Source organism: Labrus bergylta, chromosome 21 (genome assembly GCF_963930695.1).
Source record: "Labrus bergylta chromosome 21, fLabBer1.1, whole genome shotgun sequence".
Taxonomy (NCBI): domain Eukaryota; kingdom Metazoa; phylum Chordata; class Actinopteri; order Labriformes; family Labridae; genus Labrus; species Labrus bergylta.
Window position 1 is genome coordinate 17366026 of NC_089215.1, and position 27088 is coordinate 17393113.

Sequence of the window (27088 nt, forward strand, 5' to 3'; positions counted from 1 at the left end):
ATGGGGCGTCAGGGTGGACTGGGAGGAAAGGGAATTTAAATGGAGGGCAAAAACAATGGGAAAAATATACAAAAAAAAAAGAGATGGATGAAGATGGATAGAAGCAGGAGACAGAAAATAAAAGGGAAACAATGTTATGAAAAGATAGACAAGTGAGACTTAGGGAAAGTAAAATGAAGGAGGGATGTGGTGAATATGAAGGAGTTCAAATGATGGGCAGATGCAGAAAAAAAGGAGAAAAGCAAAACAAAAGGAAGAAAGGGGAGATGGAAAAAAGAGGTAAGAAAGATGAGACGGAAGGGGGGAGGGGGCTGAGAAGACAAAAGAATTGAGGCGAGAAGAAGAAGAGGTGAAATACAGAGTACATCCATCATGTAGATTCAATCCCCCTCCTCTCCCATTGTCTCCACTGCTAATCGCTCCATCCAAACCAAAGAGATGAACTGAGCACATCTCCAATCTCTGTCCCACTCCTCCTCCTCTGTCCCTGTCCTAATCACTCCGTCTTCCACCTGAACGAGAGGAGCGATGGAAGGCGGAGGAGGAGGAGGAGGAGGAGGAGGTGTGTGTTACCCTTGTGCCTGCTTTAGGAAATGAGAGAGGGGAGGATAAAGCCCCGTTGGAATAGATGGAGAAGGAGCAGTAGGAGGGAAATGAGCGCGATAGCGAAGTAGTAAAGGAACATGGGACAGAAGTAATGGGAGAGAGAGAGAGAATATAGGAGAGATGATGAGAAGAGGGAGAGACTGGGCCCAGCTTATTCCCGCTGAACTGACTCACTGGGAGAAGTAATCTGCTGATCTTCTCGGCAGGAGGGCAACAGGGTGTCAGTAGAAAACAGAAGAGGAGAAGTTATACTAACCAGGAGGGACGGCAAGAGAGAAAGGACAAAAGAGAAAGGGAGCAGGTGTCAGTTTCAAACGTGCAAAAGTGTATGACGATGCATTGAGACAGGAAGCAACACATTAAAAATTCTTGTTTTAAGTATAACTCCTACTTAATCTCCTGCTAAATTAAGAGTACCAACTTTTCTTAGGACAAAATGTGTTCTCAAAAACTACTTACAAAGTTGTAAAGGTCACACATTATCTAAGTCTCAGAGCTCTCCAAAACATGTCTGTGAAGTTTCTTGTTATAAATGTACTCTGATCCTGTATTTGATTATGCCTATAAACCCCTCTATTTCAGCCCTGCTCAGAACAGGCTGTTTCTGTGCCTGTAGCTTTAAATGCAAATGAGCTGTGTCTGACCACGCCCCCTCTCTGGAAGGGGTTTGGTTGGCTCGGGCCATGCCCTATTGTTTACAGTGAGAAGTCAGACTTAGATACCTTCAGTATAATGGTCCTGCTTTTTACTAAACAAAAAAAAGACCACATTATTTTGCATCTTTCTGGATCTCAAAGTCACTGATTACTGACCCCAACAATGTTCCTGCTCTCTGTACCTTTTTTTCCTTGTACCACATTTTCACCATCTGTTATGTTTCACAAAAAGCAGCTTACACCTGTAGAACTTTTTTTTTCTCCAGATATGCTTCATTAACAGTATTAATATCTTTACAGCGGACGAGACAGATGCTCTCTTGGGCGGGCATTATTTGAACATTGTGAGCAGTAACCGAGAGAAGTTGTAGTCGAAGGTGAGGAGAAGCTCCAATTAAAAAAAAGAAATAAAAAATCCTCCTTGTGCTTCACTATCAGTATGCTCAGGCTGTAGATCATTTATTTAGTCTATACACCAACTAAAAAAATAAGAACAACATGGTCTGGTTCTGGTTTGTAAAGTTACTTGCTTGAGATGCTCGGCAAAAAACAATCATAAAGTTTTACCCTCGGTGCAGTAGACGTGCCGTGTAGACTCAGGAAAGGTTCTGTAAAAATGCTTGTTTGAACAATTTGTTATGTTGCTCTAATAAGGGCGCACTCACTCCTTGATTTACTCTGACAGTTTGTACCATGGCAAGACAATTTAATTTCAGGATTTCATTAATAAGGATTATTTGAGAGATTTATGACTGTAAGTTGATGGTGTATGTACGAGCCAAAGGGTTTTAAAAAAATAATAAATCGACTGGCTGGTGACCAGAATATAGGGCTCGGCGATATGACCTCAAATCAATATCAAGATTAATTGAACATTTTAACTCGATTACGATTAATGAACAATTATTTTGTTTGGTTTTTTTTGCCCTCGTAGTTCACTCACATGGTCTCTATTGTAAATATGTTTACAGTTTATGTTTAAACGATTAAAGCTGGGATATTTTTTCTAATAAAAGAGTGCATATCTGATTAACTTTTTTGTGGTTATTTATTGAATATTTGGAACTAAGATCAAAGCATCGCCTGAGATGAAAACAACACATTTTAGTTTTAAAGTAGAAATTAACTTCTCTAAAACAGTAGAAACATTTGACTTCGTTTTGTTTGGTGTCGTCTTCCCTAAAGACAATATGTGTCCAAACGACAGACATCGCTTCCATTTCACGGTTTGGATGCGTCGTCACGTGACTCTGCCATGAAAATAATCGAAATAATCGACATGGGAAAGATTACATCAGTCAGAGGTTCTGAATGTCGGTTTGGATTCATTTCCCAGCCCTACCAGAATAGACTGAGTTGAAGCATGTTCAGCAGTGATCGATGACCGCCCAGTACTCACAAACATAAACCATTCTGAGCTAATCTAAAAAAAAACACACAAGAGCCGCATGTTTCATGCTGTGTCCACAGCGACATAAACTTAACACAGACTACCATGACGACAGTGTGGACATCAGATGTCCATCAGTGGAGGCAAAAAAGCTTCGACACACTGGAGGATAAAACAAACTTTGACGCACCTCCTCCTTTTGCATCAAAGTGTCTTTCTGCCTTATCTGCACATCAGCACGTCCACGCCGCCTGCAGGTCCTTCCTCCCCGTCAGTCTGTGGCTCCATTGTGTGTCCGTTAAAATATTATTTATTTAATATTCCTTACATGTAACAAAACGTTACGGTAGAATGTTAAATGATAAAAACTCAATACGTGGTCAAAAGTTTGTCCTGCTGTGAGTAGTTTCACTTTGCAGGAAATATTGCAGATTTATGCTTATTGATAATTAACACACATAAAATATGATAAAAACTAATTTTTCTTACCATTCACACAGGCAAAGTGAAAGAGGAAGGCAGACAGATATGAGCAATTTCCTCATGGAAAAGTTACTAATTATGATTATTTGTTGGGTAATTGATAATTCCTTCAGGAGTCAGAGAGAATGCAGATGAAGAGAATGAAGCAGTAAACTTCTCTGTTTCTATAATTCGATTTATTAATTAGTTATATTAAAAACCTCGGGCTAAAGATGTAAATAATGGCTGTTTGGATCTTTCTAGACTGTGAAATTTGTATGCAGAGAATGCAATTTATGTAAGATATAATAATTGAATACCTTTTTTTTTTGTTCTGTTTGTCTTTACATATCCTAAGACACTTTCACCATAAGTTATGGCATAAAATACTAAATAATAAAGGGTTTAATACTGAAAAACTTCTGAACAAGATTAGTTTGAGTGTGAATAAGAGATGCTCGAGTTGAAGGCTTGACTTTAAAGATGCTCCCTGAGTTCCTTTCCAAGGAGCTAAAAAAAACACACACACAGGGGTGAACCTGAACTTTCAGGCGGGAAAGGAGGGGGCTGGGGTTGCGGACGCAGCAGCAGTGGCGTGTGAGCGTCAAATGTGTGTCAAAGGATCAGTGAGAAAGACGTCATGTTTAAGTTGGACTGCCTTGTTGTGAAGATGTCATGGCTCTCTCACTCTGGCTCCCTTCCTGCTCTCACCTGCACACCAGCTCTCCATCTCCTCATCAACTCAGCAGTATATATACCCCGGCTCTCCATCCACTCATCGCCAGATCGTTGTATCAACTACTGCGGTAGACTACGGCTCAGGCTAAATTAAGATTTAGAAAAAAACATTGAAATTAATCTTTTGTGCTTGTTTTGGTTTTTGAGTCTCACCCTGTTTTTTCCTTTGCTTCAGGATCACCATTCACCCACCTGCCTTCCTGCTCAGCCATCTGCCTCAACCTGCTCTCTGGAGTCAAAACTGCTCAGCCACACTCACACCCCTACTCTGGTCCGGTCAGCCTTCGTCCCCTTCACTCTGCTAACCTCCAGAATCTTCAACCCATCTTCATCTCCATTTGCCACAATAAACGTCATTACCAATCGACCCCTCTGTTTATGTGTCCTGCATCTGGGTCCTAAATTCACTGGTCGTAAAAGAAGAGTGCTGTGATTGGTTGGGAGTGGGATGAGACTTTAATTCAATCAGCTGTCCGTCAGTTGGATACAGATGGGGTGTATGACGTCCGTGTCCTTCATTAACACTAAGCATCCAAAAGCTCCAAAAAAGTTTGATCTTAATTAGGGCCTGACTGATATGAAATCTTGGGGGCAGATACCGATATCTATATCAGGAAGTGAAAAAATTCAGATACCAATTTATCAGCTGATTGTTCTTAGATCTATCTTTGATCTGTAGAGATAAATATAGATATAAATTTTTTTTGCATTAATCCCTCAAATGCAGTTATCAAACACGTGGAAAATAAATACAGTATAAGTAAGACAACATGGTCACTCAACAGGAAAGTAACTGCTCATTTACGTGAATCACCGCTTGACACTCTGGAGAGTGATGATGGTTGTAATCGATACATAAAAGTTAAAAAAAAATGACATTTCAAAGAAATGCTATTTGACTGATATAATCTAGAAATATTGGCACATAGCTGTGATAAAATAAGCTGATCCCAGTAGTCACTTGATATGCTAATATCGGCCAGGCGATTAATCAGCCAGGCTCTACTATCAATTATATATCTCTAAAGAAAAGAAAAAAAAGATGAATCAGCCAAACTTGGTATCAGCATGTCAGACCTTGAAAAATGTCAAGATCGAAAGCTTAAAAAAATGTGCAATTAGAGCATCCCATTTATAAAGGTCAAGCCAGTGGTAGCTCCTATAGGATCAGATACCTAATAATTTATTTTTCATTTTAATCTTTTTTTGTGTTGTTTACAATTTACAATTTTTTACAATTTTAAAATGACATGTTGGAGACAAGTAGTTGATAATTATTTAACACATCAAATGCAGCAGCTAGAGATCAGTTGCTTAACTGCAAAACAGTGTGTCGTGGAATAGGGAGATAAGTCTTCTGTCATTATCAAAACAAGGAGGTCTAATATCTGCCAACTTCCTCATTTTCTCATGCAGATAGGAAAAAAAGAGTTGCGAGACGACGATAGAGAGAGAGAGAGAGAGAGTGAGTGAGGGAGAGCTGGCCTTTTCCCCCCTCACCATTAATTATGACTTGCTCCACTTAGAGGTCAATTACCATAAATCAAAGTTAGAATAATAAGCCCATCAAAGCCTTGTTCAGTCATTGGCCTCTGCTGTCCTATCACACAGCTTCATCATGTTTTATGATCACTCTATCACAAGGCAGATCGGCAGCAGGAGGGCTGAGGACCTTTCATCCTGATCAGCATTCTTTTCTGTCTTTCCCTCTTTCCCATGAGTGCTGACAATGTGGTGCGTATCTTATCATAGCCCGAGAAACAAGATTTGGATCCTGTAATTTAACTAAAGAAATGAAAAAACTAATATAATAACGTAATAATCCTTAAAAAAAAAGGAGGGAGAGGGGGGGTTCATTGTGTCTTAAGTGTCTAAAATAGAAGTTTGGTTACCTACACTTCTTACATGCGGCCCTCTTCTCTCTCCCTGATTCTCACTCCCTCCTTCCTCACCTGCTGCACACCTGAGTGCAATTGGGGAGAGGGAGGGGTATTAAGAGGAGCCAGGTAAGAGAGCTCTCTGGCACACATTACTACACACATATTCATGCACGTGAGGTAAGTCTGCATTACGCACTGGAAACTTAGGAGGATGATTAAATAAATATCTTGTAGAATTTGCATTGAGAATTCAACTAAGATAAGGATGAAGTCGAACTTTAGCCACAGTACTGGTTGAGACATAAAAGTGCTGAAAAATAATGGACGTATTGCCAGGGAATGAACCTGAATAACATTGCTAAATGCCTCTGAATCTAGCACAATCAAAATGTATTACTTTTTTACTTCATAGGCTTCAATTATTTTTTGCACAGCGTGTAACAGGGTTATACTGCTGGGACTACAATGCAGAGATTTGGCTACTCCTTCGGGGGCTGGTCTTCAGCTAATGAGCGCTGATGCTAACACAAGCTAATAAGCTAGCACAACAAGTGGGGAAGGAAAAGGCACGGGCTGCATTAGCATACTGTGAGCTAATTAGCACACTGGTGATTAAAGCAGAGTCTAAAGCAGGACTGAAAGCTTTATGAGGAATTCTTGTTGAGTGCACTCGATGTACACTGGGGACGATGCTAGGAGGATGAACAAACAACCGTCAGACATCTGTCAGGTCAGTTCAGCAGTTCTGATTTCACACACACACACAGGTAGCCGGGTTTAAATGTGTAAAACAAGTGCCAGAGGCTTTTTTCATATAAAGACAGAGTAACACACTCAGTAATATGAAGATGCTTGTGCGTGTCTTCAGTAAAATATGCTGTGGCTGAACCACATTCATGAAAAACTAAATTCTCCTTAAACCTTTATGCGTAGATCTGAAACAATAAGGCTTATTGACTCTTCTTGAGAGGATGAGAGATACGATTGACTGGACATTCCCAACTTTGAAGTTTGTTTTCATTAATATACCTAAGTACTGCTAAGTACGATATAAGGTGAAAACAATACAATTACAATGCCTCACTGTGTTACGCAGGGACATAATAACAACATAATAATATTACAAAATGAAAAGCAGAACATATATTTAAAGTATAACAAAATGTTTGTGAGAAATACAACCCATCTGCAGCATTATGACACGCTCAGACATGACAGGGAAAAGGAACAAGGGATTTGTTAACAAGTTTAAACATGTCTCAGATGTCCCAAAAAATATGCCTGTGAAAACCCTCTATTTCAGCCCTTCTCAGAACAGGTTGTTTCTGTGAGTACAGCTTTAAATGCAAATGAGCTATCAGAGCCCCAGACTAACTTTTTGCATTGGTTGCTCTGGTGCGTCTAATTATTTTTTTTTTTTTTAGGTGCACCAGCACAAAATTTAGGTGCACCCAAATTTTTTCATTGCGTCGTCTTTAACGCCATAAGGTCACCTTTTTATCGCTCACCATAACTTTCAACACTTATGACGCTACATATAGCTATGTATAAATACTGTGAAGTAGAAGTTGTGGCCATGTGAAGAAGGTATTATACACATGGACACACATTCAGCAACGCAATGGGAACAATATACGGTCACAAAAAAGTATGTTTTGAAAAGAAATGGTAAAGAAAAACAAGTATCTGTTAAGAGAGGACAGATTATTATCTGTGTTGCTCTGTCCTCTCAGGTTCATCAGCATTACTTAGAAAGTCCAACAGACATTTTTGGATCTGAAAATCTGATCTGATTCCAAGCATGCTAAATTATTTGCTGTGCATTAAACGTATCTCTTAGCACTCAAGCAACCAAACACACACTGACCCTCACACACACACACACACACACATATATTCCACACACACGCACCATAAAGAGTATGCAAGTTGTAGCAAAGCCTATAAGAGCGTATACTTGAAAGCCATTTCAGAACATATAACTCCTTGAGGCCAAGATGAGGCTCTTAAATGAAAAATGGCCGTTAAAGGGACAGTGCACTTCTGAATCAATGAGTCTTGAAGGGCAAATGGCGCAAGATGTCCTCTGCAAGGTGCATCTACACTAACAATATGACCACAGATCATTTTATGTTCACAGCTTCATGTGATTTACTAACTCAACTTGAGTCTGACATTCACCTTGGCCCAACTCTGTGACTTCAGAGCTTTCACTTGTTTAGACAATTTGGGGAGGATTGTTTGTTTCCATCAATGGGATGTTCTAATGAATAGGCCCTATATGTTCACTCTGTTATATCCATTTTTTCATGTCTGGTGTGACAGCCATCCGACTCGTTTGCTCACATCTTCATTGCTCTTGTGTTGCAGGTACATGTAATTGGTAGGCGTGGCTGTGCAATCAACACCAAACTGGGAAGACCTGGGCCCAATACTCTCTGCCACTGTAAAAGCTGCCACCTTAGACCTTTAAGGGAGACTCTGTGCATGTCATCCTTGTTTGGTTGCTATATCCTCCTTTTCCATCCAACACATTCTCACTACACTTTCCACACAACCACAACCTTACACCGCTGACCCTACTTACGTCCACATCTCATCTCTTTTGCAATGTAGTTGATGTTGTAAATAAATCAGTTTAATTAAGTGTAATCTTGGTGTCTCTCCCTGTATTTTTCATTCCCCTGAGCTGGTCCCTTTTGGAAAGGGGTTTTATTTTGTAAGGGAGCACTTGATAAACGATGACAAGCTGTTCAGGATTTTTTTTTTTTTCTGTTATTATTACGTACGCCTTCTTGTAAAGGTATTACAAGGCTAGGCACAGTTCAGGTCCATGTTTTATTATGGTCCCCCAGGTCAGGGTCAGATCTCGTTAAATTACTACAGGCTTGTTTATCACTATTGGTAGAACCCAGAGTGGATCCAAGTAGACCTGTTATCAGTGCTGGTAACAACAGAAATACACAAGCACTGTGATGTGTAGCCTGTGTGATGATAAGGCAAACTTCGGATCAGATCAAATGAAGGTGCAGGGGGTGGTTTGAGCTCGGAAGTTAGGGTGTGGGATCAGAGGAAAGGGGAAAGCTCCTTTTACTGAAGAAGGGAAAACAAAATGTTAAATAACCTCGTTTTCTGAGCCTTGCTGATGAAAATGTTGGAAAAGAAACAGCAAGAAACCAGTAAGTAAGAAACGTAAGTGTGTTACGTTTCCCAGATTTGTGTCCTTTTGGGTAAGCTAAGATCAATTTGTGTTGTTTTATAATAATCAGCTACAGTAGGATCTTTGAAGACATATTCCAGGTCTGGATGGATTCTTCATTATAGACCAGAGAAAAGCCTCTACTCTCTGTTTCCTGCATTGAAGTTTGACTAATAAAATACTTCCTTTTTCCTGTCTCTTTACTCTGACTTTTCTTCCCTCTCCACCTTCTCTCTACCTCTAAACACTGTTGGCTGAATCGGACAATAGACTTTCCATTAAGACCTTTTGCATAACAATGAAAGTGTTGCATGGAAGACTAGACGTTGAGCAAATATTCAATATGACCTTTTCTGAAGGCCTGTATTCCAATAAATACTAATTTCCTGTTGATCTAATTAGCGCCTGGAGGAATTTGTCTTCATCAATTATTGAGTAAAAACAGGAAAAACTCTCTGGTCTGCCATTATGATGGATTTATTAAGGTTGGGGTGGGGAGTGTGGGACTTGTGGCGAGCTGGAATTATTTATTAAGCAGTTCTTTAATTGTGTTGAAACCACTCGCTGTGGTGCGCAGCACTACTAAGGGAGGTTATTGGGGTATTTTCACACTACATCGGCAACATTCTCCTCAGAGGCTTACACAGTTAGGGACTGACTGAACATGTGTTAGCTCAGGATCTGTGGAGAGCCCGGGGTATATGTTATGGATGATGGGACAAACCTCAAACCATAAACAGGCATACGGAGAATACTAATCTGTTTGAGGGAATTCAACTGTAGTCACGTTTAACTCTTTATTTGTATGACATCTACTCCATAAGGACCTCACACAGATGTGATTTGCTGATTTGATATACGGCAACTATGCAATTGTTTTTTAGTAGAACAAACCCGAAGGTTTACAATACTATCAGCATCGTCTGCAGCACATGTTACAGCTGAATTGTTTTCAACTCTCAAATTAGAGAGCAATGTATAAATGTTACTAAGAAAAGTTGTTTAAGGGGGGTGCCACCAAACCACCAAACAAAGGTTTTTTAATCATTTATCAACTTTCTGATCTGATAAAATGATCTGTGACTTATATCCGTAACCTTTTCCAAAAGTACACGTCGTAAAACAAAACATTCAGAAAAATGTAAATGGTAAAAAACGGAGTTTGGGAAAAATTAAATCAGGTTTCACAGAGCCCTTAATAACTACATACATAACCGTTTATACTATTTCACCAGCCCCCATGGATCCCTTGCCAAAGGTAGACGTAGTAGTGGGACTTTAGTTTGCAACTTTACAACCGACTTGCAATATTGTCCCATCTATCCATCCTTCTTCCACTTATTCAGCTACTGTGTTGTGGTGGAAGGAGGCTTATTTAGTTGTTCAAGATTTCTTTCTCCTTAAAAACATTTTTTAGTTCCTCCTAAGACAGATATGATACGTTTTTCCCCTCCAGAGTCTTCTGGCTTAAGTCCCTGGTGGACTATCCCAAGGCAAATTGGTCCCAGGGAAAGGTTCAAACCTGGTGTGATTCGAAGACCCCACTGAATTGAGAGGTGCAGTACATCATCCGGAACGGGGAAATCAGGGATCCCCCCCAAGAATCCAGACCTTGGAGGGTTAACGATGTTTGGTTGTTATGGCTTCAACCATGGGGTTCAGTGTGCATAATTCAACAAATAATATGGAGCCACCATCTCTTCGGCAAGTCATCCAAAGGTATAGGCTAACCTGCCTTTACTTGCCTTGCAGTGTTCAAAGAAAACATTTCCCGTCATCCAAAATATGAAAAAGACACTTTCTTTTATTTTTTCTACTGATCATTATCAATATTGGAATTTGTATAGGTATTTCCAGACTTTTCACATGAAACTCATTGAGACAGAAACAAAAACAACAGTCGTTCAATGCATTGTAAGTAAAAACACATTAAACTGCACACATTATCATGCTAAAGTATTCTGATCACTTTCCACCACAAAGGAACTTGTTGATTCCCGGGGTGAAACATCCTCTCATACTTCATGTTGCATTTGCTTTTATACCACTCCTCCATTTTTTTTTTTGTTAAGTTGACCCTTACATAAAAGCCAAAGTAATTTGCTGCTTTCTTATTGCTGCTCCATTAGTCATTAGGAGTATAAACGACTAGGGCCCTATAGGGAGGGGTCCCTATATTGCATTGCTTGCACTTCACTGTTAAAACGAGCAGACTGCAGGAAAATAATTTGCTTTGTACGGGTCTTCAGATTCTAATCCTTATACAATTTGCCATCTTCAATTCAATCCCTGGTTCTGTTACTGTGGGTATGCCTCTAGTCTAGTGGTCAAAAGGCACAGAAATCTGTTAATAATCATGTCAACTTGTATGGGTGCCCCAGTCTCGAGTCAGAGTTTTTAGCATTGCGGCCCAGGTGTCTTTACAAGTATATTATATACAGTGAAGACATTTTTAAACCGGTTAATAAACTGACATCACCAGTATGACCTATTCCAGTGGATGAAAGCAGCATGATAAAATCAGCTGCAACAGGGCTACATGCAACACTGCAGTCCAAACAAGATTGTTTGTAACCTTTTGTTGTCTTTGGACAACGAGAAACTGATCATTTTTAATGTTCTTCTATATTGTCAGACTGTTTCTTTTTCCAGCCAATCACCTGAAGCGGAACGCAATCCATTATTATTGTAGCATCAGTTTTTGAACTAAGTTTTGATATAAGATATTTGTTTGTTTGTTTTTTTCAAATCATGAAGACAGTGGAGTGAGTGGGTAAGAAAACAGTGTATGCCAAAAAGCTGTGTGTCATCGACCACAAAGACCTTTGGAAGCCTATCAGCATGTAGTTATTGTAAACACAGTTGCAGAAACTAAACCACTGTCAACGTGTAAATGAGATAAAAACAACAGTTTGTGCAGATAAAAGTCCAGACAGCTTGCTGATTCTGAGCTGTGCACGTTCCCTGGCAGGCCTCCGATTGAAAACAGGTTCCCACTCACAGGTGAAAATGTCATCTTAACTAAACTAAATTACTGCCAGTGGACATTTGTATCTACAGTGGAAAGTGCAAAGTGTCACCTTTACACACACATGCTCGTGCACTCTTACACACACACACACACACACACACTGCAGCAGAGTACAATAGAGACTACAGCGTAAGTGATGAAGCAGCAGAACCACGCTGGCGTCGATAAGGATCCGGCCTGACATTTATTAAAGCACTCTTCCTCTCGTGCTGCAACACTGGGACTTCCACGTGGAGCCAGTGGACGAGGCATAATTAAAAAGATAATGGAGCTGGCAGTGTCCCGGCTTGGCTGGCATGGCTCGAGGGCTGCCCACTGCCATCAGGGCAGGACGGCGAAAAAAAATAAAAAAAATGAGAGGCAATCCATTTCAGCCCCATCCTCCCACTGTCCCCTCTTTACCAGCTTTAAGATTATAATGCCTACAACCACTCACGCCGTCCGAGAGAGGACCCGAGCAGAGCGGGAAGGTGGGAGTCACTGATAGGGCCTTATCTCGCAGTTTAAAATTTAATTGTGGTCCTCCCTCTACTAAGTTTTTTCCTCCACCTTCACTTCAATGTTTAATGAAGATTAAAGAGTCCCAACAAAGCCTTATCAACATGACTGAGGAGGAAAGGCCTAATCCGGGGGTATCCTTCACACACTATAAGACACACACACACACACACACACACACACAGAAAGAGAAAAACAAAGACACATACACCTGTTCTTTGTGGGGATGTAGCTTTTTCTCATCCTCGACTCGACAAAAAACAGCCAAATGGATCTGTGCTTAGTTTTTCCTGCTATATGACACATGGGGTGGAATTCACTATGAAAGGATTATGACGGCTAAGAGTGCCACATCAATTCAGCCAGCTTTCTTCTTCGTCTCAAAGTCCAATTCACAAAAGCATATTGTGCTGATGACAGTCACAAACATGCTCGCATAAATGTTCTGCACTGTGCAGTTCGTCTGCTTTGGTTTAACATCTGACTGTTGATCCCGAGCTGTCAGCACCTCTCTGCACGCTCTCAACCTGACGGAGCTCATTCTGTCCACATGTAGAGGATGGGCTGGATGGAACGATGACACTTTTAACAGTTTATTGAGCAGTTCAGTCTTTATAGATGTTCCACATGTTTCATCGTTTTAAATATTGTTTCCCGCCTGTAACACTCCCATACCTATCCTGATTAATGACCCAGTCCATCTCCGCACAAAGCCTGTACGTACTGTATTTACTGTATTACTGGGAAGAGCTTCTTGCAGCCCCAGACTGATTTCACTGGTAACCTGTAATGTAAATGAATATTTACAGACTGTATTTACAGATACTTTGTTTTTAAAGTCATACAAAGGCAGAGTTGTTGTCCTGAAATCTGGGAAGTTGGGCATGACATCCCTTATAAATACTCTCTAGATGCCGTCACCACCAACTATAAGCGGACGGTACAATTGTCACACCAGTGTTTGAGAATCACAAGGTTTTTGCAACAAGGTTCATTAGCACTAAAGGGGCCGATTCCACCCTGAATGAGATGCTGTTTGCATGTTTTCCCATGTTTAGAGGGGACAAAAGCCACCCGATCCTTTTTGTGAATCAGGCCCATACTATACATATGACAAAAGTCAGCTGCAATGGATGGGCCAAACAACCACAGGTCCAACCAATAGTTTAAAACCCTTTTGAATAACAACAGACTTTGAATCACGACCAAGTTCCATTTTTTCCACAGTTAACCACATGTTGAAACTGTAAAATGTTTCATATTTTTCAGCAAGTTTTACTGTAGACACCCTGGAACTTTTCTTTTGAAAGTCTTACTGGGAAGTTGCTTTTTCTAAAAATGTTTAAAGAATGTAAAAAGAACTTTTTTTAAACTTCTCCACCATATGGGATGATTTACAGTGAGGTCACAATGCATCTGAAATAAACTATAAATAGTCTGTTTCTCTTGCTTCTAAAAACTTTCTGGGAAACAAAGCCAAACTGTGGCAGAAGTTGTGCAATCTGCATGGGGCTTTAGCCAGCACTAAAAATCACTTTTATCGGTTGAAATGAAGACAAGAATCTTGGCTGCTGTCTAATAGCGTCCTCTGTTAGTTGGAGTGTACACTCAGCCAAAAAGCGAACAAAAAAAAGTTTGTTAGAGAGAGAAATGCCTCGCTCTTAGATTGTTCTACTATTAGTGGATTGGTTTTCACAGTTCAAGAGCAGAAGTGATGAGTCTTCCCCTTTCTAAATCAAGATCTCATCCCTATATCCATGGAGTACGATTTTTAACATTCCTCTCAATTGACAACTACTGTATTTCTATCAATAACTCATGAAGTAACCAGTGTTTCTCTTATTTAATTATATTGTGTCTGTATTTAATCAAGAATTCCAACAGATCAACAAAAAAAATGCTGTCTCGATTTTCTGAAATGATGGCCCCATTTTTAAAGAATGTCACTTGTATGCACTGAAAAGTAGAAGACAGAGTCACAATTGCTTTTTCCTGACTTGTCACAGTTCAATGATTTGTTTAGATATAGGCCCAAAAGTTCCTTTGTTCAGGTTATCACTATGGACTAGATTGGTTGGCCTCCTCTTTAATGGAATCTTGTTTAATGGATCTAAAGTAAAAACCACTATAGCCTGGGAATCTGTTCTGTGTGCAAACAAAAGCATAGACTTCTGTCTGTTGTGTCCCTGTGTTTAAAGTTTTTCAGATAAAGTTGTAAAGTGTTTTGTGTTCTTCGCAGCAAAGAGCGGGAGTTATCTGGCCTCGGGAGATCATTGTCTGCATAATCCTGTTTTAATTAATACAACATGAAAACAATTAGCGAGCAAGAGCCTATTAAAAAATTTCACCTTTAGGTCTTTCAGATTTTAGGGATACAAATAACTAGAAAATAGTATGTATATTCTGCCGCCAGGGGGCTCTCAATGGAAACAATAACAAAAGATGACGTGGAGGCTGGCGGGGAATCATGGAAGTGATTCTCTCTGCTTCCTGAAGGAATCATCACTTACCCAACAAATAATCATAATTAGTAACTATTTCATGAGGAAATTGGTTACAGATTCATATCTGTCTACATTCCAGGTTCTCTTTGGTAAAATAAAATTTTATTCTGCAAAGTGAAACATCTTTTTGATTAGAGCTTGACCGATTAATCGGCCAGCCGATATTAGCATATCATGTAAATATCGGTATTGGCTAATTTTATCGTTGATATTACTAGATTTATTCACCAGTCAAATAGCATTTCATTTTCGCATCATTGTATTACACTAGCTGTTCTCTTTCACCAGCAGAGGGCGCTGTAAGGATTACAAGCAGTATCACTCTCCAGAGTGTCAAGCGGTGATACACGTACGTACTCAGTTACTTTCCAGTTGAGTGACCATCTTGTCTTCATTATAAATCTTTTCCACAAGTGTTTGATAACTGCATTTGCGGGATCAACACAATACATGTGTATATCTATATATATCTATCTCTACAGATTGAAGACAGATCAAAAGATATTTTTATTCTCACTAATATTGATATCGGCCCCAGAAGTCCTGTATTGGTAGGGCCTATAACGGGGTGAATAAAACTCCTTCTGTATTTGTTGGTCTTGGCTATGTGCTCACATGGACGCGGACAATGCTTCCTTCAGCCTACTCCAACCGTTAGCCCTGCAGGCATATGCAGGAAGAGAGATGGCCACGTCCTCTCAGGGAAGCAGTGTCATTTTAAGAGTGCAACTGAAGGAGAACCAACAGCCTTTACAAACCGGAAAAGAAAAAAGCTTTCTCTGGCTTAAAAGGAAAAACATATAACAATCGAATCATTTAATAGAACCTTGTTTCCAGATGTTTATTAGCACTTGTCGGCTGATTTTCCTGCCTTACAGAATCCTGCTAATGAAACAGGACGGGAGGGGCGGGGGATGTGTGACGACAGGGATGAAGAAGAAAGCATTGTTTTGTTCAGAAAATCTGCTCTTAAAGTCGCATTGCAAGCCTTAAAAATCCTCCGTCGTCTTAATGGCAAGGTCATACTATTTGTTCATGCAATAAGGAAACTTAATGCACAGATGTTGTTGTCACCACAGCGATGTTAAAACATACAGAACTACTGAAATACACTGACACATCTCACAGCCTTCCAAAACCAACAACTAACAGAGAAGGTCCCATCAATAAGAGCCCCCATAAAATTTCAGCCAATCAGATGAGAGAAAGCCCAAAATGATATCCTGGATTCAATCTTAATCCCATGACATAATCATGCCTCCACTAAAGCGCAGACACACTCCATTTATCAGATAGAAGGCACTATTTTCATTAAAGTCATATTATCTCAAACGCTCCACTCACACACAAGGGCGTGTGTGTATGAGTATGCATATAAAAACACACACACACACACACACACACACACACACACACACACACACACACACACACACACACACACACACACACACACGCACACACACACACACACACACTCGATAGAGAGCAAAGGTTTCCATATCAAAGCAGAGGGGGAGGCTGTGTGAAGCTTATTGATATCAGAAAGGAGGGGAAGAGCAATATTGGCATCTAAATGACTTGACACACTCTCATACACATACACAAACACACACACACACAGACACACACACACACACACACACACACACACACACACACACACACATATTCCCACAACACAGGAGCACTACTCAAAACAAATCAGGGCTAAGTGGACGTGACACATGGGAAGATGAAGAACACGCTTTTTTTATGTGTAATACTGTGTTTGTGAGAGTGTATGTGTTTTTTAACATCCCGCCTTCTTCTGCTTCTGCGCGATATGAGTTGTGTGATGATTGCATACACAAAATTGCTTCTGTAGGAACATGCAAATCTGCATAAATATGTGTGTGTGTGTGTGTGTGTGTGTGTGTGTGTGTGTGTGCGTGCCATCCACAGTTCCCTCTATATGAGGTTTAAGGAAACCAAAGTGAGTCAATTCCCTAATAACTGGCAACTTTGCATCTGCGGCCAAATCCCATACGCGTCTTCATATGTAAAGTGGTTTCCACTGAGCAGAAATTACTCCCATCTGCCCTCCTCACACACACACGTGCGCACACACACACACACACACACACACACACACACACACACACACACACACACACACACACACACACGTATCTAGATGGCCAAGAGGGATGAGGGAGGGAAGCAGAGGGAGAGACAGAGAAAAGCTGACTTAAACATTTTTCTCCATTTCACAAAAGTAGCTGTGCTGTTGTCAACATGATGAATGAGAGAATAAAGGGGGATAGAGAGACATAGAAAGAGAGCGGAGAGAGAGAGAGGAGGTTTGGGAGGAACAAGTTTTACAGGAAGGGGGTGTGAAACTGTCTGACCTGAAGCTGCTACGGAATCTGTTGAACATTTTCATTGTAGTATTGTTTGATATGCCACAATTTGATATTTGTACAACATCAATAGAATAAGCTGAATTAGAACATTGTGCTCATCTGTGTGTGTGTGTGTGTGTCATCATTATGTAATGACAGTGCTTGCAAACTATCCTATTTAATGATTAGATGGTCAGCACATTTGTAGGTGTGTGTGTGCGCTCGCTTGCATGGAGGCAATCTGACACAAACTCACACACACCTACACACACACATATTTATGACCCCATCCTGCTCGTCATTAAACAGGTGAGAATCGACTCTAACAAGCAGCCTCAGCACGTTACTGCGATGGACTGAAAGCTGCATGTTCGGCATACAGGTAGGAGCGAGTGTGTGTGTGTGTGTGTGTGTGTGCCAGTGCATAATGAACTGAATATAATGCCACAAAGACAAAGTGCTGTGTGATAGATTCTAGATTTCAGCAGGGCCTGAGCACCACAAGCAGTGCGATGAACCTACTGGAAAGCAGGGAACCTTTCTCTTCCTTTCTTTCATTGCTTTCAGCCAAATGAATCACATATTTGGCAGATTGGACATGCCCAAAAATTCAATCTCAATCTACTCGTGCCGCAGTCAAGCAGAAAGTATTTGTAACTGTCAAAGAAATGTTTGACTTGTTTACAGTTTCACTGGTTTATTGATTGTGCCTGCATGAACAGCTCAACATATAAAACTGTTCTGGTCCAAGCGCCACCTTTTTTGTAAGACCAAGTACTAACCCTTACATGCGATTTAAGTTTCACACATTTCATTCCAGATCCACCCTCAACAGATCTACTTAAAATGTTGGTCCTCTAGTGTAGAGAAGCAGAAGTGTTGCCCAACTTGTTCTCTATGCTGTGGGGAGCAGCAGAGCCCACGGCTGATCCACAACCTGCAGCTGCAGACCCAAACATGCATTAAGGTACCATGACCCACTCACGCCTCTTGCAGCTTTAAATATTTTGCACATTTAGGATTGTATTTTCTTAGATTCTACGGGTCTTTTCATAAATGTATGTGTGACAGAATCCAGTTGTCTCTCTATTGGCTGATTTGTTTTAAACCCTAAAGAAGCCCCTCTGCTCAATCACAATGGTGTGGGTCTTGTGTTGCATAGGGATGGTGGGGTTTGCTAAAAGTTACTCAGGATGCAAAACAACTTGGAAAACATCCTCTTCGATGTCAACACCACCACAGAGTCCAGCTCCTCTTATCACTGAGCGCTCTTTCTAAGTTGTTTGTTAAGCTTGTTAGCATCTCTCGTCCTCTCGCTCTGTCTACAGGACACAGTGGTAAAGAAAGCAGTAATCTGGTTCTCGATATAAACAAGAAAAAAAAGCACAACAAATGCAAAATGCACACATCCTCTCTCACATCGCTGTGAAGTAGAGTTCTTTACTGTTCAAGCTGTGATCAAACAAGAATTGCTTAAAATGCAACTTTCTTGGGTGTGAAAAGAAACTATGAAAACAAGTGTTTTTTCCCCTTGATTTAATCCTGAAATGATATCAGTGACCAATAAGGAAAGACTCTGGAGGCAAAGATCCCTCACAGCCACAGAGAACGTCAAGCTGCACACATTTCTAAGCAGGAGGGACCCCCACAGGTACAATCTTCAGAGAACAGAGACTCATAAACAAAAGGATTCACTGCTCTGACATGTTTCGACACAGCATTTTTTTTTGCAACAATCCAGCAACTGTGGCACTGTTCAAAGTGTGACGGAGACGAGAAAGTTAAACATCTGGTACCACCTGCTGGTCAGAGTCTGAGGAGATGAAACACAGGCACACACTGTCATCTTTTCTTTTGTAAACTCAGCAGAGAAAAATACCAAACTGAACAAAAGCAAACATTTCACTAAGATGTGAGTTGTAAAATTGAAAAGAAAAAAAAAAAAAAAAAAAAAAACAGCACTCAGCTTTTGTCTCTGTGTGATTATGTTTGATATTCACTGCCTAAGAGTTTCCAGCGTTTTGTAACGGGTAAAACAACATGAATATTCGATGTGAAATGCCCCTCTCCTCTGGATGGCCCAGAGGACTCGCCGGCTGATTGTGATCCATGGCAGCTGACAATCGGCCCATTGCAGAGGGCCATAACTTGGTGCTTGTGTGCTGATGACGCTGTGAGGCGGCGGCCTCAAACGGAGCAGTAATTGGACATTACTCCTGCAGAGAGAGGCTAAAAGCATCTTTGCCACTCTTTGTGCTGACATCCCTCTTTTACTCTCATCACACTCTTCTCCATTTCCCTCTGCTATGACCAGTGCTCCTTTAATTGTAATGGCCTTTCTGGGAGTGTTAAAAGCAGCTCAGAGACACTGGACATCACTTTAACAAATTCACAGAGAACCTTTCGTCATTTACACTCCCGAGATCTCTCTTCCTGTCTGTGTGTTTGTGTGTCTTGACCATAAAAGCCTCTGAATCCACACTGATCACAGTTTGTGCCTACTGAGCCTTTTAACCCTTCTTTGCTGATGAATAAATGCACATTCTATTGGATTAGGGCGGCCCTTTAAACTGTATAAAACATGGACATCAGTGATGTGACCCGTTGGTTTCTGAAGAGGCATTTTGAAGCTGAACGATGGTGGCTGCCATATTAGAAATTGCTGAAACTACCTAACTTTAGATCAATCAAACAACAGACTAAGAGGTTGCAAAAAGCCCTCACCAGGTAGTCAAATTAACCGCACCCCGAATTATGTAAATGTGTGCTCACCTGCTTTCAGCTTGTCATTTTGGCAGAAGGAGACGTTTCTCAGGGGAGAAGTGCATATGGCTTTAAAGCCCTAGCTCACACACCGGTGTGCAGCTTAATAGAAACAAGTTAGCCCATATCTTATGGCAGAGTCCAAGAGACAGAAGAGCGCCGGTGACTGAAAAAGCTAAGAAGAGATAAAGAGAGGGTGAAATAGACTTAACATGAACCAATAGCAGAGGGTATCTGTAGCCCCTGTCTAATAATGCTCCCAAAACAAGATACCTCTATATTCATTCACTACACACCAATATCTCTATCCAATAATTCTAAAGATACAGAAATACTTTAAAACTACTCTTCTCCTTGTACCCTTTATTGTACAACTTTTTTATATCTGCTGTAAACATGGGCATTTTGATATGGGCCCTAATGGGGATTCATTGGCTTTTGGAGCCAGCCTCAAGTGGACACCCACGGAAATGCAGTTTCTTGCACTTCCACATTTGCCAAATTTTTCAACACCAGAGGTTGCTGCTTGGGTTGTATCCTTCTCAGGATTTTGACAGTCATATTTTTGTCAGTGAAACAACAGAGCTACGATCATTGGTTCAAGTCTATGCCGGTCAGCCTATTTTTGGTTTCAATTTCTACATACAAGTTGCAGATTTTCACAAACTTTACAATAAGCACCAGCTGTTAAGTGTAATACAGTTTTAACCAACTACTGTGTCACATCACTGCCATTTTGAAATGTTAGTCTACCAAATCAGGCAGTTCAGTCAGCAAGTGAACTTAAGCTAGCGGCAGCTTAGCTCAAAGCCATTGAAGCCCAGTAAAGCTTGTTTTTAGCCTGAAACTGCTTTACTTTAGGTTCTGACTTGTTTCGTAAAACAAGTTCAACATCAGATTCAGCATCAGATTCAGATTCAACATCAAGTTCAACAACAACAACATCAGATAATCTCAGTTTTTTTCCACTTCTGATGAACACGTCTCGATAAATGAACAGTTATGCAATACTAACCAAAAATGTGTTTGCAACATCTACTCTTGTAGCTCCTCTAGCAGCCCCTCCTTACTTTAGTCTTTGTAATGAGTTTGGGATTAACTTTTGTAACTGTTTCATTTTGCATTCAAACGTAGTCTCCATTAATTTTTATTTCGGAGTGGAAAGGCCTCTTCAGATAATTTGGGTCCTGGCGATTAAATACACTATTTTTTTCAAAAATTCTAGATGAATGAAAAGCTGAACGAATCTGAATATTAGGTTAGCAGTAGCTTGGGTTGCAGTTCCCCCAACGTCCCGTGTTTGACAATGATATTAATATAATATAATATTAATTCACAGCTGTATTGGGAGTTTTTATTGGTTCCAACCACTCTTCAAGTAACGAAGAGTAGTACACCCGTGGGAGAAAACTTTGCTCCCTGTAAACCTTGTAGATGAACATGGAAGTATCCTAACTGAAATTTTGTTTTTTTATGTTTACATCCTGCCTCGTTGTTTTTTCTTGCATTCCTTTTGTAAAGGTACGCAACAAAAACAATTTGATTTGCAGACAAAAAGTGAGGCAATTTGGGTCTCCTTTACAGATGAATTGAATCATCGGATATTAGGGGGCAAAGCAATAATAGACTGAAGATATTTGTTGTGTATCACCATGCGTCTGTATGTGTTTGTGCGTGTTTGTTTGTTAAATCATCACCATGGCGATCTTTCCTCTTTAGCCCCAGATGCTGGTGTTTATTTGTGTTAATAATGTAAGGCTGGCTTTAACAGCTCGCTGGCTGCTTTGCGCTCCAACACCAATTAAGGCCAAGCTTTAATTTTTAATGAGGAGGAAACAAACACTCACAGCTTCTCTAACATTAACAAATGACTATGGGGTCAAATTCTACCAATCAGCATGGAGCAATCAGCCCGGAGCAATCAGCGCCACAGGTACGGTTTGGATTAGTTTGTGCTTCCAAGGATCAGTCAATACTCATTGTGCTGCATGCCTCTCTGGTCTCTTGTTTTAGTCCAAGTTTATCTTACCACTATATATTGTGTTGTAGTTCAACCCCATCTGTCTCCTGATGATGGCAAATATGTGACAAATGTAAAATAAAATTGAAGAAGTGAGACTAATTTCTGAACTAGTTGAACAACAAGAGTTTTCATTAACCTCTGGGCAGCAGAAGAATGTCAACCTAATAGTATAATTATGAGAAGTGTCATGAAGCTCTATTTGCTGCTGGAGAGATGATGCTGTTCAGGAAACTCATTACATAACATTGGGGTTAGACAGTAAGGGTATTCTATTAATCATTGCAGACATTTATTTACATTGCTTTACATGAGAGCCTGAGCCAAGCGGCAACCTTTAGTGTTGAAAAATGAAGGCAATGCAAAAGTGCAAAGAAATGAAGTACCTCAAGTGTCCACTTGGAAGGCTTAGGAGTCATTTTACAGCAAAAATAAACATGATTGCCTGGTTAGAAAATAAATTTGGTCTGAATAGTTCAATGTAGGCACAAATAGTGGGTGCGGGGGGATTACAGATCTTTTCAGCACTGATGCCACTGAAAAGGTTAGATGTCAGCTTTGAGAGAAAGACGGCCTTTTTTAAAGCTACTGTGAGGAACTTTAGCTTTGTGTTAATGTTGGCGCCCCCTGTGGACAAAGCGGTAACTTTTGTCCTTATCCTGTGAATGCTTAAGTAGTGTAGGTAATGTTCTCATCATGCTTCCTGTTGCATCATACATATCACTCATACTGAATCGTTGATATGAAAGAGGTAAAAAAAAAATAGGCTGTTTTTGGCCTCATGCCGGTAATTGCCTCACCTGACCCCTCCCCCTCGACAGAGTCATTAAAAAAAGTCCAATGAACAATCAATCTTCTCACTGATTGTCTCTTTTACTTCAGTTGGTCATACAAAGGGATCAGTATAAACTTCAGTCTGTTTCATAACCAGATAAAAACTCCACACAGGAGCTTTAAATAAATACTGAACTTTGTTGTACGCTGAAGAAGCAGAGCGGAAATTTCTGGCACAACTTCACCAACTTCCAAGGTGCAAGAAGAGTGAAAGGCTTGAAGAGGTCAAAAAGCTCCAGCAACACTTGACCGCCACATTTCGGCATGTGTACTTCAACAGGGTCATCTGATGAGGGCCCTGACGATGGTCAGTCTACCATCTTTATTAACAGAGTAGAGTCAGAAATGACTTGCAGGAAAGGCCGCCCACTTGGAGGACCATGGCCTCTGTACATTAGGCCTACAATATTGACTCATCTTTGCCTCTGTCCTACTCTTGTTACACATGTTAGTGGCTTGAATAGTAGGTTTCTAAAGATTCAGAAGCCTAGTTAAATAATGGAAAACATGTTTCCATGTTGAACTGCAACAACTACAAAATGTTGGTTTGTTAGAAAGTAGTTTTCTGCTCCATTCGGCAGTGAACCTGTGGACCTTGAACATCCACTGAGGAACCATCAACAACACTTTTTGAAGCTGCTGACTTTTGTCAAGGTTCCATACTAGCAAAAACAAATTATATATAAGAATGAAAATCAATACAAATATTCACACCCTTCAAGTGTTTCATGCTGTACCTGGCAGAGTGGAAAAATCTCACAGTACACAATGATGCCAAACAAAGTTTTTGATGGGGATTGAAATAAGAAACACACTGCTAGCATAAACATCTCAGTACCTACAAAGGTTGTTCCCCTTTTTCAATCCACTATACCCGCTGACATGTGAGGACATCCTTACATGACTTATCATTCCCTTCGCAAAAAAACAAAACAAACAGTTGTATGCATAAAATTCTAGATAACTCAATTTATGGTTAAATACAACTTTTGAGAACTTGAAGGCAGCTCAAGTCCAAGTTCTCTTTATTGTCATTTCAACCATATACAAAGTACACAGTGAGACAAACTGTTCCTCTAGATCTGTGATGCTACACAAGGCAATTGAGAATTAAAATGAAGAGAGATATGAGATTAAATGTAATGAGAAGATGGAAATGGTTAAATGAGTAAACAAAGTAAAGTGGAGTGAAAAACAGTCCAATAAGTAACAACAGATACAGTGGCTAAAACAGATAAAGTGGCAATTTAAGGTGACAGTGGCAGAGGTAGTTTTTAAAAGCAGACCATCATCAACTGATCTACATGTACCTATGAAGTGCAGCTACAGTATACACAGTATACATTTATTATACAGTGTGCAAAAGTCAGTCACTGTATGTTAAGGAGTCTGACGGCTCGGGGGATGAAGCTATTACACAGTCTGGTAGTGAGGGCCCGGATGCTTCAGTATCTTTTTCCAGACTGCAACACAGTAAAGAGTTTGTGTGAGGGATGGGAGGGGTGTGAGGGGTGTGAGGGGTCAGCAACAATCCTGAGTGATAAACGTAAACAACCTCTTCTATGAGTGTCTGGAGTTCATAACAAAACATAACAAGCGAGTCCTATTCATACAGAAAAAAAAGCGTCCACAGGGTGAGGTGCTAAAATGAAAAAAAAAAAAAAAAAAAAAGTAGAAGAAGCTTGTCAGTGACCTGAAAATGGTTCTGTTTGCAGAGTTCAACCTCCAGAAAGCCACAGTCTCATGCAAAGTTTGTCTTAAGCCTGTTGAACATAAATGCAGCAGTGTTACTTATTTATTTTCCAGACAGAGACACAAGTGGTAGAGTAGAGTCAGACTGCCACTTCAACAATATGGGCTGAAAACACCTGCTTAACAACAAATAAGGGAAGCGGCAAAACATTCATTCAAATAATTTAGAAGGTATGTAAAGGCAAAACAGTATTTTACTTTAGTCTGGATCACTAAGCCTCAGTGAGGAAACAGGGTGAATCCCATCTGCCCCATTGAATCGTTCCTATGTTAAGTTAATATCACTAAAAACCGTTTGTTCCTCATAGACTGGGGCTTGTCTACATTTTCTTGACTTGGTTAGCTCAACTGGGGCTCTAAGTATGCAGGGTGGCATGGAGTTTGTGTGCACGCGTACACAAATGAAAAGCATATATTTAGTCTTTCTGTGTCCACCAATCAGATAAAGATAAAGATAAAGATAAACTTTATTGATCCCCCGTGGGGGAAATTTGTCCATTACAGCAGCTCTAGAAAACAGGGGACAGGAATATACTTGAAAAAAGTAAAAATAGAAGTTAAAAACAGATCAAACAGATTTACATCATTTAAATAAAAAAAATATAACAATGTAAAAAAATACAATAATGTAAAGGTAAATGTAAAATTACACAGTAAAATCCACTTTAAAGTAACACAAGACAGACGCAATATAGAAATCTTCAAACTTCATTATAATTTCTGTATATAAGAACCAGAACTTTGCTACTTAGTTCATTGTAAGTTAAGACAGTGTGCCGGAGAATGCTTGCAAATTGTAATGGACTTATTTTTTCCCAATGAACCCGGATTATGCAATAGATATTTTTATTTACAATTTAAAGTCCAAAATAAAAAGAAAATGTGCTACATTGTAACAGTCACATAGTCCTGGCTTTGAAACAGCTAATAGCCAATCATAGTATAGGATTTTGTTGTGACACCTGGGCTGGCCAACCATTTTTCAATGGGAGTCCATGGACACACCCCTGCTCATGGATAATTTTCTATCAGAGTGCAGCTTATATAAAGTCTCACAATATATAGAAAATGAAAAAATAATGATAGAATATTGCTATCGACCCAATACATGGGTACACAGAATGCACATTTTCCAACACAACAGCGCTTGTTCAGTATCACCATCAAAAATCTCCTCGTGGAGCTTCAAAGGAGCTTCACTGGATCTTCAACAATGATCGTCTCTTTGAGCTACGCACAACTTTTCAATTAGCTGCCATGTCAGTGTGATTGGGCTGCACAGCCTTGATTGGGCCTGGAGGCCTGCTGACGAACACTGATAGAGGCTAAACCAGGCCGAGCTGTAATTGATATTACGGAGAGGGAGGAGGAACTGTGTGTGTGTGTGTGTGTGTGTTTCAGTTATTATGTAAATTAAAAATTCCAGTCACTCCCTCATGGCATATGTTGATTAAGCTGATCTCTACTATAAAATATTTCATGGGTTTGCTCTCTGGTGTTTGCTCAAAGATGTTCCAACCATTATTTCTTCTTGTAATGAGTCAACGAATATAATACCCAAACATATCCACCATGCAGCTCTCTAATCCTCGCTTTTGTCTGTGTGTGCTATGTTCTATTTTTAAACAACAATGTGCTAAACCGAACGCCTAGCTCCAGAGGTATACATACAGCGGACTCAAGATATTACACACAATATAGTGGTGCAGAGGCTGAGAACTCCGTGGATCGTGTATATTTCCACAGATCTAAGCTGGTTGTGATTGATCTTTCCTCCTGCTATTAGATTGCTATTGATGTGCTGGTAGGACAGATGGCCACACCTACAGCCAGGGTCACGCTTCAGAAGCTCAAAATTTAATCGAAATAATAATACATTTTTTATGATCAAGCTGCAGTGAGGGGTTTTGGAAGCGAGCGCCGAGTTGCAGCAGAGAAAAGTGTAGTGCAGGGTAACATTAGGACCGAGCGTTTACAGCCAGCGTTTACGAGTCCGCACTAAAACACATCGTGCACACAGGAAAACTGGGAAACATAACGGCAAAACACTTTGCGTTTAAGATCCAAAAGCGACTGCAGAAGTTCATCCAATATAATACTCGGCCTCTGCCAAACTGTCAGCACTTCAACGGTTTAACATGTTAGTATTTAGTTGTCTGCTTTTTGCTTGATTGACAGCTGCTACTCACCGATCCTGATCTAGAAGCAAACTAATCCCATGAACCCTGAAGAATTACTGATTCAGCTTTTTTCTAATTTCTGATACTGTATGTATATATATTGAGAGGGAGCATATAAGGGCCCAAAGTTCAGATTTAAAGGCCACCATGACAAGCTGTAAATAATGTATTAGATACCAGCTCCTTAACTG

The 27088-nt window shown here is 40.2% G+C and overlaps 1 protein-coding gene across 3 annotated transcripts in view; it reads right to left on the reverse strand.

The window, feature by feature from the left end:
• LOC109988579 (RNA binding protein fox-1 homolog 3) overlaps nucleotides 1-27088 on the reverse strand; it is a 542301-nt gene that overhangs the window by 256829 nt on the left and 258384 nt on the right. The gene's annotated exons all lie outside the window — the stretch shown is intronic.